Below are 13,066 nucleotides of genomic sequence, written 5' to 3' on the forward strand. Positions count from 1 at the left end.
ATGTGATAAAAATTAATCTCGGATTTACAAGACATGACATATTATCGAGTTAAGCTCGTCAATGGAGATAATCTCGTTATATGTAAACATGCTATAAACTTAATAGTTTAATGAAAATCGATTTACTTTGTTATCCTCAATAAGGAGCAGTAAATTTTTAAAATTAAATATTTAATGTTTTTTATTATTTGTCTTAAAAACTTTTAAAGCTTGAATTAGAACAAAATGTGTTCCAGATTCTTAGAAGACACGTATCGTTATATTGTATTTAAAAGGTTTTTGTGATATAAATTTTTGCTATTATAAGAGTTAAAGCTAAATTGAAAATGAAATATAATAAAAACTCATTTAAATATTTTCATTATGCTATTGGCACTTGCTCAGTAACGCCCACACATCTACTAACAATCTTTAAATGTATTTAATCTTACTCGTACATAGTAGGATATAAAAAAGGGAGCGGACTCATCTTCGGGAACGTAACTGTATATTTTCATATTTTCTTTTCAAACGTTTTGGAAATTTAAACACTCACCACCTTTCGCTTTTAATATAATTTTATTTACAAATGAAATTATGGTTTTTAATTACTCCGTACTTCATATGCGACGCAGCGCAAATACATATGAGTTTAAAAAGAAAGTTAAATTTATTGGATCAGTTCCGCTGATATGACAATATTGCAGGTATTCGACCGAGGACGAGAATCAAAAGATGACGGTGTGTTCGCTGCGAGTTAGATACGAAAAAACAGGTCAGCCGCTTCAAGTGTCTGTGGTTTTGTTGATGGTTGGTGGGGTGATCGGCCGGTGTGTTGGGTTATCTTGGATGGTAGTGTCGTTGTATGAGGTGTATTTTACGTGAGGTGATGGAGTGATGGGGTGAATGTTGCGTGTCGGTGATGTGTGTAGTTTTCGGGACAACGTAGGCTCATTTAGCCAGTAACAACCTTTATAGAAACGAAAAGTATTTATATTTTAACCATAACTATATTGCAATAACTGAAATTACGGTGCTTATTTGTTTTACAACTGCATTCAAGAGTTCCTCTTTTAACGGTCGGAAGACTATTGCTCTATATTTCGTTGATTAAGCGACAAATCCCTAACCTGCCTGTATAACATGGGAGTCAATTTAAACGATTGTGGTCCACATAGTTTTTTTCTTTAGTTTCCAAAAACTAAGATCCCAAAATAATGTGAATGCAAGTGAAATCGAGAAAATTACTAATTATCTAAATACGTAATGTTATTAAAATAATATTGATATATTTTCTAACTAACTCATCTGAATTGGTTATTTATTTAGGTACGTATTTTCGTCGACTTGTTTAGATGCAATAATAGTTTTAGTTATAAAAACAAAGCACAAATCAGTATGCTTAATTTTATGAATATTTCTCTTCGATATTTCATCTATAAAGATATTTAAATAATTATTTTTCATTGAAAAATTATTAAAAACGAGCTTACCTGTTGAAACGCCAAAATTATCCACCAAATTACGCCTTTGCCGGCTTCTATTGTTAACTCTTCTACTTGAAAAATTGTTTATTCGCCTTTCCTCTTTTAACATGTTTATCAGCCTTATTGTAAACTTCGTGTGAATAATCGTATCACGAATTTCGAGTGAAATGTCCGAATTTCGATTATGCTATTGTAAACTTCGGTAACCTGTCAGATTTAGTGACATTGGAAAAAAAACTTTGTAAACTGATAAACCTAATTATGCGACTGTTTAGCTTAAAAGCGTTTTTTTTATTGTTAATTACATATCGTTCATATATCATTTGATCTAATCGGTATTAGCTGCATAAAATAACAATTTTCGGATGTATTAGTATATTTGAAGGAATAATGGATTTAAAAAAAAAAACTTCTTGAATGTTTGAAGGCTAAATAATTCAATATGGTTGATTATCGATAGATTTTACTCTTTCTAACTTTAGCATTCCCTATTCAACTAAGTGATTAATTTAACAATCACTATTAATGGATCAGTAACTCATAAATTAATGATTTGAAATAATTAAAAGTTCATTAAATTTTAACATCACCCCAACAAAATAGTTTAATTATAATTTAAAAAAATATAAAATATAAATATTTATTGAGTCTTTTAATTACATTTTAGCTTTTTGACTGAAATATAATAAAAATATTTCTTCTTCCGCGACTTGTTCATCTTTCAACTGTCAGTATGCAAATGAGCTTTTGCTTGTCAAACATGAGTGGAGAGTCTCCACTGGAGACGATCAAATTAGCGGCCGTCAAATATAAATACCAAAATTTATAAAACAAAATAAATTTGTGAATTGTTAATAAAAATGCATCGAAAACACACGATGCCGGTCAGAATGACTTTGATTCTGCAATCTACAAATTGTCTTTTCAATATCGATTCGAATTTTGTCGAGTCGAGCATTGACGTTATAAGACTCTGACAGCGTACCACTGGTATTGCTTGCCATGCCGTCCTAACTTCGTCAAAAGGACCACCATATTTGGGATATTTTTGGTACTGACGGCCCTTTTAACATCACCCCAGCGATGTTCTATAAAATTAAAGTCTGGGCTGGATGATGGCCACTCCAAACCATTGAAGGAGTTTTTATCAAAACACTGTTGTGTCAACTTTGCCGTGTGGTTTGGATCGTTATCTTGATGGAATTTCCATATAAAGGCAAATTTACCTCAGCACACAGCAACAGGAAATTTTTTAGATGTTGACGTATTTCTCTTTATTTAAAATTCCATCAATCCTATGGAGTAGACCAACATCATTCCAGGAAAAGGATCTTCACACTTTGATTGATCCTTCACCATGCTTCACTACGCATGGAAAATTTATAAATTTTAACTTATGGCTTTTTTGATTTTATGCGACGAAATGCTGTTTCAATCGTGTTTCTTGCTCTTATATGCTTAGTATTGAAAGTTTCTTCATTTGGTGTTTCAGGATTTGTCACCGGTGTAAGAAATTGGTTCCAATGTCAATGCATTACTTGTCTTCCTCGGCTCGTTTTTTTATTATAATATGTATTAGACCAATTATGTGCTCCATTTCTACGCTCTTTTTTTTTTGTGACCTGGTTTAACGCAAATAACAAATTAGAGACTGATATTGATCAATTAGATATGATACACTATCGTCTGTTTCTAAATAGAATTCACCACAGCTAAGTCTCTATTAGAGACTTGAGACTACTCGCTGAATACCGGTATAAGTTTACCATCTCCCGAAGAAACCCAAAACAGAGTTCCATTGACGTTCTATGTGAAATTCAAGACGAATATAATGTCTAAATATCCAAGAGAACAATTGCCAGGCGTTTGGTCGAAGCTGGGCTTCAGGGAAGTCGAAGAAACCACTTATAGCTAAAATTCAAAGGAAACAACAACGGGTAGACTTTGCCAACTCTCATTGGTCAATGGAAGTATGTCGTTAAGAGCGATGAAACAAAAATTAATCGCATAGCTCCTGATGGGAGAAGGATTTGCTCGCCAACCAATCAATCGAGAATTTGATCCACATGGGCTGAAAACAAAGAAAACATGTTTTTGTCAAGAGCAACACTAATCATTCCAGCTTTTGTAGAACGATTTGTCTTTTGCCTCAAAGTAGGTCTCAGTTTCGGTGACTTTTCAGCCTATGTGTTATGCTCTATGGTTATATTTTTTTACAATGCATAAAGATAGCAATGTGTTTAACAATATAACATTGCGGTTTTAATAAAAACAGTCATCAGAATATATTATATTATATTATGACATGGTGAATATCTGGTGACTGAAATTTTTTAAGTGTTTAACAATGCATGTGGCGAAAGTAGACGCTACAATATTTCCTTCAGATTCATCCGTCCACTTCACCTAACAGTGATGTATCGACTGTAGTTAGTAAAGCATCATAGAAACATACAATAGCAAAAACCAACTATTAATATTTCTCTGAAAACGTAACTTACTGTCTTGGTTGGCAAATTCGTTACGCTTGCATTAGGGCTATTTGATTTTGTTTATAGCAACGTTATTAGTGGATGTTGAATTATAAAATTTTAAAGGAACATGTATTATGTTACAGTACATGATAATCAATTAAGAAGTCGATTTTGAATTTTTTTTATAACTTACACTATGTTCCCACCAAATATTTGAAGTGATTAGATTACATTTAAACTCATCACTAACCAAGGTTGTTCTCACTGCCTTTGGAGATTTATAAAACAGCTGTTTTTGACTACCGCCTACCGCTTAGTGGATCGCAGTCTAGTGCTTCCACGTCGTAGGCGAGCCGCCTGTACACCAACGTTTCGTTTTTCCTGCCTAAAAATAAAAAATAAACAATTTATATTAAAAAAAATGTTAAATTTCATGGCCGAAAGAAGTACGATTTCGTGGAAATACTCAGCACAAATATACTAGTGGAGAGACAATGTTTGGAAATACTGATGCTAGAACGGAAAATATTCAGTCGATGAGAGAAGAATTAGAGGATATCGAATACGAAGTCATTCAAAAACCACAGAAAAAGAAAAAGTACACAATGTAATTTATATTTTTTGTTATATTTATTTATATTTTTTAAATAAATGATATACAGCTAATGGGTTTGGCTTTAATTTATAATTTTTTAAAAATAGTGCAGGTCGCCAATTATACTGATACATCCTAGATCTAAATGCTCCACTCTTAGGGAATATGTCATTATTACTTAAAATTATAACTGGAGTACGCATTACAATAGCGTCTCCTTGGTACTTAACTTTAGCACTACAAGTGTCTCCTCCTAATATACATTTTAAAGTTTCGGTAGCTGAAGGCTCCATTAATGGTTCATTCCATAGAATAATTCTCTTATCAATACATTCCATAAGTGGAAAAGTACAATATCTATTAAAATTACCCATTTGGCCATAATTAATGCAGTAGTGAACAATAGCGTCAAAAAAGAAATTTTTACCAGCATTAGGTAAAGATAAAATAAAAATAGAATTTTTTTTAGGCACTTTACGGTTTACAATATTATATACACATTTATAAAAATGTTTTATCTTATCACTATCATTATAAAATTGGAAACTTATTAATTTTTCCATTACATTAATACTATCTTCTAAATTGTAATAATATTTATTTATATCTAAATATGGAGCGTTGAATATTAAATTTTGCGGATCTACAGTCATAAAGTGACTAAATAGTTCCTCTGTACTAAGTTCATTATAAAATGATGCATGTATTTTAATTATATTTACCATCAAAGGACTTTGTCTATTGAAGAAACGCCATTTAGATGTCAACCAAATACTTAAATTAAATATTTGAGTTATGGGTGATACTGGGTATTTCTTGAGGAACTGTAGAATTGCTTCTGCTTTTCCTCCTTCTTTGTGTTGGGGTTTTTCGTAATATCCGTCGCTACAAGCTTCAACAACTTTTGTATTAGTACATCCTTCTGGTCTAGAGGACTCTTCGTCAAGAATGTGGAGCGGATCTCGGCCTCCTTCCACCAATTCTTCTTGTCCTTTCCTACAATCTTCGAGAATCTGTATACATCCAGCTTCACTACCTGGTATCCAGTTTTTCCCGGAGATGTCCAGGTAACGTAGCGATCTTCCGCATTTCTCACAATAGATTGTGAGATTTGCCCAGTGATAGGGTGTGAAGTCGATACTGGCAATAACTCTTCGAGAAAATCGTCGCTCAAAGTTGTAGGCTCGCTTAATACGTTCGATGGAAGCACATCGGCAACTGTAGTTATGGTAGGAGCAGTCGTGGATAACGTGGTAGTGGTCGTCGTGTTCACACACAATGAGGACTGCTCCCCTGTGCTTTTCATGTAAGTCTCTAATAGAAGGTCGACCAATTTCGGATATACGTTCCTTTTTGAAAGCGTCGTGAAGCACTCTCCTTTTTGAAGGATTTTTTTGAAATCCTCGAAAGAACAGCTCACGAATTCTATCCCGAGGACCTTCATTGCTTTGAGACAACTCAATATGCCTTGTCTCATCACAATAATGATCCTCTTTCATGGCAAATTGCGGCTTTTTACCGCAACTCGTTCCTCGTCGCTTTCGCTGCCGCTGCTCTCGTTCTCGCTGATTGGTTTCATCGTCACTGGTTTCAAATCCTTCCTCGGTGCAGGAATGATCTTCACGTTCTTTATTATTGGCTTGCTTGACATCTTCATAGAAAATAGTATGATCACTGTCACTGTAATTGTAGCTACAAGTAGATGTTGATTGGTTGTCTTCTTCAGAAAACATAACTAATAATTATTGAATACTAGCCTTTATATAGCAAAGCCTACACCATATCAATGAAATTTGAGGCGGTAAAGAACTCTATAACACAGATTACCCCACCACACACATGCAAAGTGTGTGTGTGGGTATGTGCGTGTAAACGCTCTCACACAAACGCACATACATAACCATGGGTTACCATTGTCATGGACGAAGTCCGACAGGTTTCTCTTCATAAATAAGCCCAGCTTCGGAAAAAAGTCTTTCGCTATACACACTGCTACAAGGAGAAGAAAAGTAGATTTTGACAAACTTTGTCAAATTGGGGTATTGTTTGGCATTAGCTGCCCACCAAGAATAAAGGTCGCAAGTGCGATCAATTCGCACTGACTTGAGATAAAAATCCAGCTTACAGGTTATCGCATTTCTTTCTTCACGTTGCACTTGGTCAGTGTTGTTTTCATTTGCTACTTCATCAAAGCAGTCCCAAAATGTGTCATGAGCTTTGCAAGATACAGTTGGCTCTGTTTCCTCTCCTCTACTCTTTTTAGCCGGTGTTGAACATGAACTGCTACTTGAAGACTCTTCACAAGACATTTTCAAATATTCCAATAAGATCTCCTGGCGGGCTTTTGTAGCTTCAATCACCCCCAAGTAGTTTGTTTTGAATCTAGGGTCTAGATAAGTTGCAATCAAGTAGTTTGAGTCTTGACTTATGGAGGTAAAACGAGTTTCTAACTCAGCTTTTAACGAGGCTCGCATATGTGATAAATCAGGAGTTCTTTGCTCAGTTTCAGTTTTATCTAAGTAGTTTTTTAAAAAAGTAACGTGTGGTATAACTTCCGACACGCATGATAGTCCAGAACTTGTTATTTTAGTAATTTCTTCGAAGGGCTCTAATAAATTGATACACTGCTCCATCAAATTCCACTGTTGAGCTGTCAAATTTATGAGCGTATCGTGATCAGCAACATACAATGATATGGCCCGCTTCTGTTCTAACAAACGCTCAATCATGTAAAAAGGGGAATTCCACCTAGTGCTAACATCTTGCACTAACTGATGCTCGGGTAAACTTAGCTCTTTCTGGATCCTCAGCAGTTTTTCTTGAGCTAGACCTGAGTGATTGAAGTGCGTCACAAGTCGCCTTCCAGCAGCAATTGTAGCCAGTGCTGTCTTAAACTAAGCTGGGGCCCTTGGGCACATCAGAATTGGAGGCCCTTTTGGGAAGTAAAAAACGCTAATTATACTAACATTTTAAAAATAAGTTTAATCATTTATTAAATTATAGAAAATCAAATAAAGTATGATGTTATAAATATTATGTCATTAATGATATTCGAATGCTGCTGTTTTTTGGTTCTGATTACGATAATGGTTTCTTTCGGGAATGTTGTGAAGGATCTCACTTTCAATGGACATAATTGACAAATTACTTAGTCGTTCTTGTAACATTGTTGTTCGCAATTTATTTTTTATTCTTTTAAGCTGCGAAAATGACCGCTCTCCACTGCAATTAGTAACCATCAAGCAAAGGAATATTCTTGTAGCAATTTCTATGTTTGGAAAAGTTTCTTCCAATTTATCTGCTTTTATTAAGTTATGTAAATTTGAGATATTTAAATCCGCCGATTGCTTTGCTATGTTTTTTAAATATTGACTTAAATGAAAACATTCTCTTTTGAACTCATCTGCATTTATGTCTTCATGATAATATTTTGCAAATTCTTTGCATTTTTTGGTCAACTCATCAGATTCTATTATTGTTAACTGACAAAGAAAACTAAATCGACTATCAATTTCTTGGTATACTGCAGAACGTTTTTTTAAATGAGTAAATAATGTGTCAATTATGGGAATGAAAGTATCTACACGAAACTTTTCTTTACCTCTCAACTGTGCCATCTCTGATGATCCTTCAAAAAAAGTAATGCGTGTGCTGCGCATTCTTTTTCTTTCAAATGTGTCTTTGTAGTCAGCATATGGATTTTTTTCTTTAGCAACCGTTTCGTACTGATCAAAATATCTGAGACTCGTAAACAACGTTTCGTTACAACGTCCATGGTCATAGTTCTATTCTGTAAACTTAGACTTGTTTTATTCATAATTCCCAAAAGATCATTCCATATTTCCGTTAGAAGAGCAGTCTCAAACTTTTCCATTTTTTTTGCTAGGCATTGGGCTTCCTTTCTAGTGTCCCCTGGTTGATTAATGTCACTTGCGATTGAACACAATGCTTCATAAATATTTAAATAACCATTTTGCAAAGCATTAATAGCGTTGGCACGTGCAGACTATCTAGTTTCTGAAAGAGACTTCAAGACTGTATTTGCACCTAAATGCTCTGTCAAAATTTCATCGTTTTGTCGAAGCCGAAAAAAAATTAAACAATTTTTGTACAAATTGAAAGAATGTTACTGCTTCAGTAACACACTCAACAGCCTGAACACCCACTAAATTCAGCGAATGTGCCGCACATGGAACGTAAATCGCAAATTCGCAAACTTCTTTTATTCTTGACTGAACACCAGAGTACTTTCCAGACATATTTGACGCATTGTCGTAGCTCTGCCAATCTTTTATAGAAATATCATGGCTTTCAAAAAAGTTTAAAATGGTATCTGCTATATATTGCGCATTATGTTCATCCATAGGCAAAAATTGCAAAAATCTCTCAATAGGTTATGAAAGTCTGTTGGTCAACGTGGGACAGATCTGGTGTAGAATCTACGCTAATAGAGTAGTCCTTTGCTGTTTTAAGTTCTTTGACAATGGTTTTCAAAACTTGCTGTCCCATTAAATTAATAAATTCATTACAAATATTTGCCGATAAATATGATGTTCTTCCTTTTCCACGATTTCCGCAGTTTTGTATGTAATCAGCAAGAAAAGGATCAAACTCACTAATCAGTTCTAAGCATCCCAAATAATTCCCATTATTTTGCGATCCTAATGTCTCATTATCACCACGAAAAGCAAGACCTCTTGAAGCCAAAAATTTCACTACTGCAACAATCCTCTTAAGTACATTCTTCCAATAGTTAATTTCTTTATTATATTGGTACAGCAGCTCTGTATCAATTCGTCCAGTAGTTTTCATTCTTGCAACATAATTCATCATAAATTCGGTCGTTCAATACCCGAATATTTTGTACATCACTGAAATTATGCGTCTAATCCAAACGCAATAGATTTACCTGATTATATGATTATGGATTGTGGAATGGCGCATATGGATAAAAAAAATAATTCAGTTTTAAATAAATGGCATGATTAACTCAAATATGAGCTAAATGAACTCCAATAATATTTACAATGGTCATTTGAAGGTGAATTAAATATAAAATTTTGAGGATCCACTGACATAAAATGTGTATAGTGGACGACTTGGAAGTGGTCGTCGGGTTCGCACACAACGATGGTAGTTCCACGATGCGAAAAATGTTCTTTTTTGAGAACATCTTGTAGTGTTCTCCGTTTTGGAAGCACTTCAGAAAACATTTAATATAAATGCTTTCTGTACAGTAGCCATGCATTTGTCATTTATGTTCCCAAGCACCAATAAAAAGTTCTGATGTATCATTTTCTGGAACGGTGGTTGACTTTGTATAACTCCATAAGAATGTCCGCTTAATCTACTCCTCCCATACCTTTATTATAAGAAGCTACAATAGCCGGCCTTGCTATATCAATGGAAATTGTTTTTTTTTTTTATGAACTACATCGATAGCATATACCAACTGGTTGATGGTCTTCACGCGAAGATAGAAGTTCTACTGCCTTCTTGTCAAACCATTTTACACATATAATTTTGTCACCAGCGCTTTGATGTTCTTCTTGGGGTAGTTTACCGAAATTTTCTTTGAGAATGTCTAGTAAATAACGTATCTTGTACAGCTTATCATAGCTCAAAGCTCCTTTTTTAGATTGTTTGGTGTTATCGTAAAACATTGTTTGATTTTTTCAAACCTTCCTCGTGACATTGAAACTGTTATAGCAGTTAGCTTTAATTCTTTTGACCAAGCCATTTTCAGTTGGGGAACTTTTTTTACATCCAGGTATAACAAAAATGCAATATATCTGTTGATATCATCTTCAGTACATTGAAGCTCTATGCCGTGCTCTTGCAACCCATACAAAATAGTTTGCTTTGTTATCAAGTCAATTACTTTGATGTAAAAAAAAGGTGCAGAAATACTCTACAGGTGTTATCACGTTATCCTCCGAGTCGATAAGTCGGTTATTTTCTTCCCAAATCTCGATCGATTAATCCAAATATTTAACGAAGAAATAAAACAAAATTATTTTTTGAAAGCATATGAAGAAACGTTAGATTTTTGACGGACATTTTCGCTCCAAATTATAAAAAAATAGTACTGATTTTTTAGATCGTGTAAAAAAAGTAGTAGTGGTTTTATTTTTTTAATATTATTCCTTCTTTTAATATCTGAGGAACATATTTAAGAAGATTGTTTAAAAATTTTAAATTGATCGGCTGAACCATTTCTGAGAAACCGACACTACCGACTTGGAAAATACCATATATAGTTTCCGAATAGTTTATAACACTCTGACGTGGCCTTACAAATTCAGGTATATCTCCGAAAATATTTATATATATTTATTATCGGATTTACATCAAATTCAAAAATTATATATTTAAATATACATAGCATCCGAAAAGGCAAAAGAAACCAATTAAAAAAATTATTGCTTATAATCCCATAAATCAGTGTAGTTTTATCGGTTTTAGTTTATAAAGGATGAAATGAAAAATTTTGGAAAATAATAATACTTTCAAATAAAACTATTGAATGTAATAAATAATAAGACTAAGAAGAAGGTATGATTTTTGACATTTATTTACTTTTATATTTTGTAATTACAACAAAAACTAAAATTATGTAAATAATATATGTAATTTATCCTAAATGCTTAATACGAGGTTTGTTTAAAAAGTATCGCGAATTTTGTATTTCTGAAGAAAGTGTTTATTTAATTTTGTTTTTCACACAAAATTTTAGACAAATTCTTTGATCCATTTTTTGGAATAAGCAAAAATCGTCAAAAATTAACTAAATATTTAAAATGGCCGACCTTGTCAGCATATGTAAGGGATATGAGTACCACCAACAATCGAAAATCGAATACACATAGCCCGCAAAAATTCAAAATTAGCGATACCTAATAAACGAACCTCGTATTTATACTAATTTTATGTATTGTAGTTATCATTACCAAATATACATATTACGAAATGAAACAACATGTAAGGAATTTTCCAATTTTAATTGTTAAGGAAATTCAAAGGGTTCGTATTCGATGAATCCAATTTTCGAGTACTTTTTCCACTAAATCAAGTCGTATGTCATGAATAGCACGTTCAATATTGACTTATAAAGCTTGAAGATATTCTGGTTTATTGTTAAAGACCAATGACTTCAAATAAATCCACAAGAAGATATATGTATATATGTTGAATATCACTACTAATAGGCGCTCAGCTATCTAATAAGTGGAATAAAAATAATATTAGCAAAAAATTTGTAACTTAATTACTAATGTAAATTATTGAACTTAAGTAAATTTGAAAAAAGAAAATACAAATATAATTAAAAAATATGTTTTTATTATGTGTAAAAACGGATAAAAGTCGGTAAGTAAAAAAAAAAAAAACTCATGCAAACGTTTCATAAAAAGTTAACAGCACTAGACCACAGTTCAGCTCCAGATCAATGACACTTGACACTTTATCTAAAGCGTAACATGATTTTAGGCTTAATAAATGTACGAGCACCGTCGAACTTTGGCGCTGGCTTTGCCTACCTCACAAAGGATCCTTCTCTTCAGTATTGTTAAAGGTATTGAATTATCCTCCAATAGTTATATGCTTACGATTCTCATGGCGTAATATTATATATTTCCTCCATACGTGTTGGCTTAGACTGAAAAAATTTGCTTTTAATTTCTTGATCATCTACTGACTGGGAATGGAGCACTCGTTTTGAGAAGATGTTTGTGATGTATGTGATCTACGTAATTCGCTGGTATTTGTGAATAAGTGGACAATCTCCCTCAGAAGATGAAACTTGTGTTTGACTCATATAAGTAAACAGTTATGGCTTGCGGTAATGGAAAGAAGTGGGCTAATTTTTTCTATAGACATTCGTCGCTACAGCGTATAGTTAGAATGCTGATCCTTCTGTCTTTCAAAATTTATGAAAAGCATAACTAGTTCATAATCAACATTGTTTTCTTCGATATCAGATAAGAGGTGAGTAATACAACAAGCTTAGAACTTACGCATCCTGTTGGAGAGTACTTCTAAGAAACTAGCAGCACTTTTCAAAACTATACTTTATACCGCTACAACAATTCTTTCAATTTACTTGAATTACAGTACCGGTAAGTACCCTGAAAATAATATTATCGGTAATGGTGAGTGCCAATAGCGAACTAGTTTGTAAGTAGTTCCTCTATAAATCACTTTACAATCACATATATTTTTATACCCGAAACAGGGTATATAAGTTTGCCACGATGTTCGTAACACCCAAAAACAAACGTCGGACACCCTATAAAATATATATATATATATAAATGATCAGCGTGATGAGCTGAATCGATTTAGCTACATATGTACGTCTGTCTGTCCATCTGTATATACGCGAACTAGTCCCCCAGTTTTTGAGATATCGATCTGACATTTTACACACGTTATTTTCTACTAAAAAAGCTGCTCATTTGCCGAAACCGTCGATATCGGACAACTATGTCATATAGCTGCCATACAAACTGATCAATCAAAATCAAGTTCTT

The sequence above is a fragment of the Bactrocera oleae genome, chromosome 4 (assembly GCF_042242935.1).
Source record: "Bactrocera oleae isolate idBacOlea1 chromosome 4, idBacOlea1, whole genome shotgun sequence".
Taxonomy (NCBI): Eukaryota; Metazoa; Arthropoda; class Insecta; order Diptera; family Tephritidae; genus Bactrocera; species Bactrocera oleae.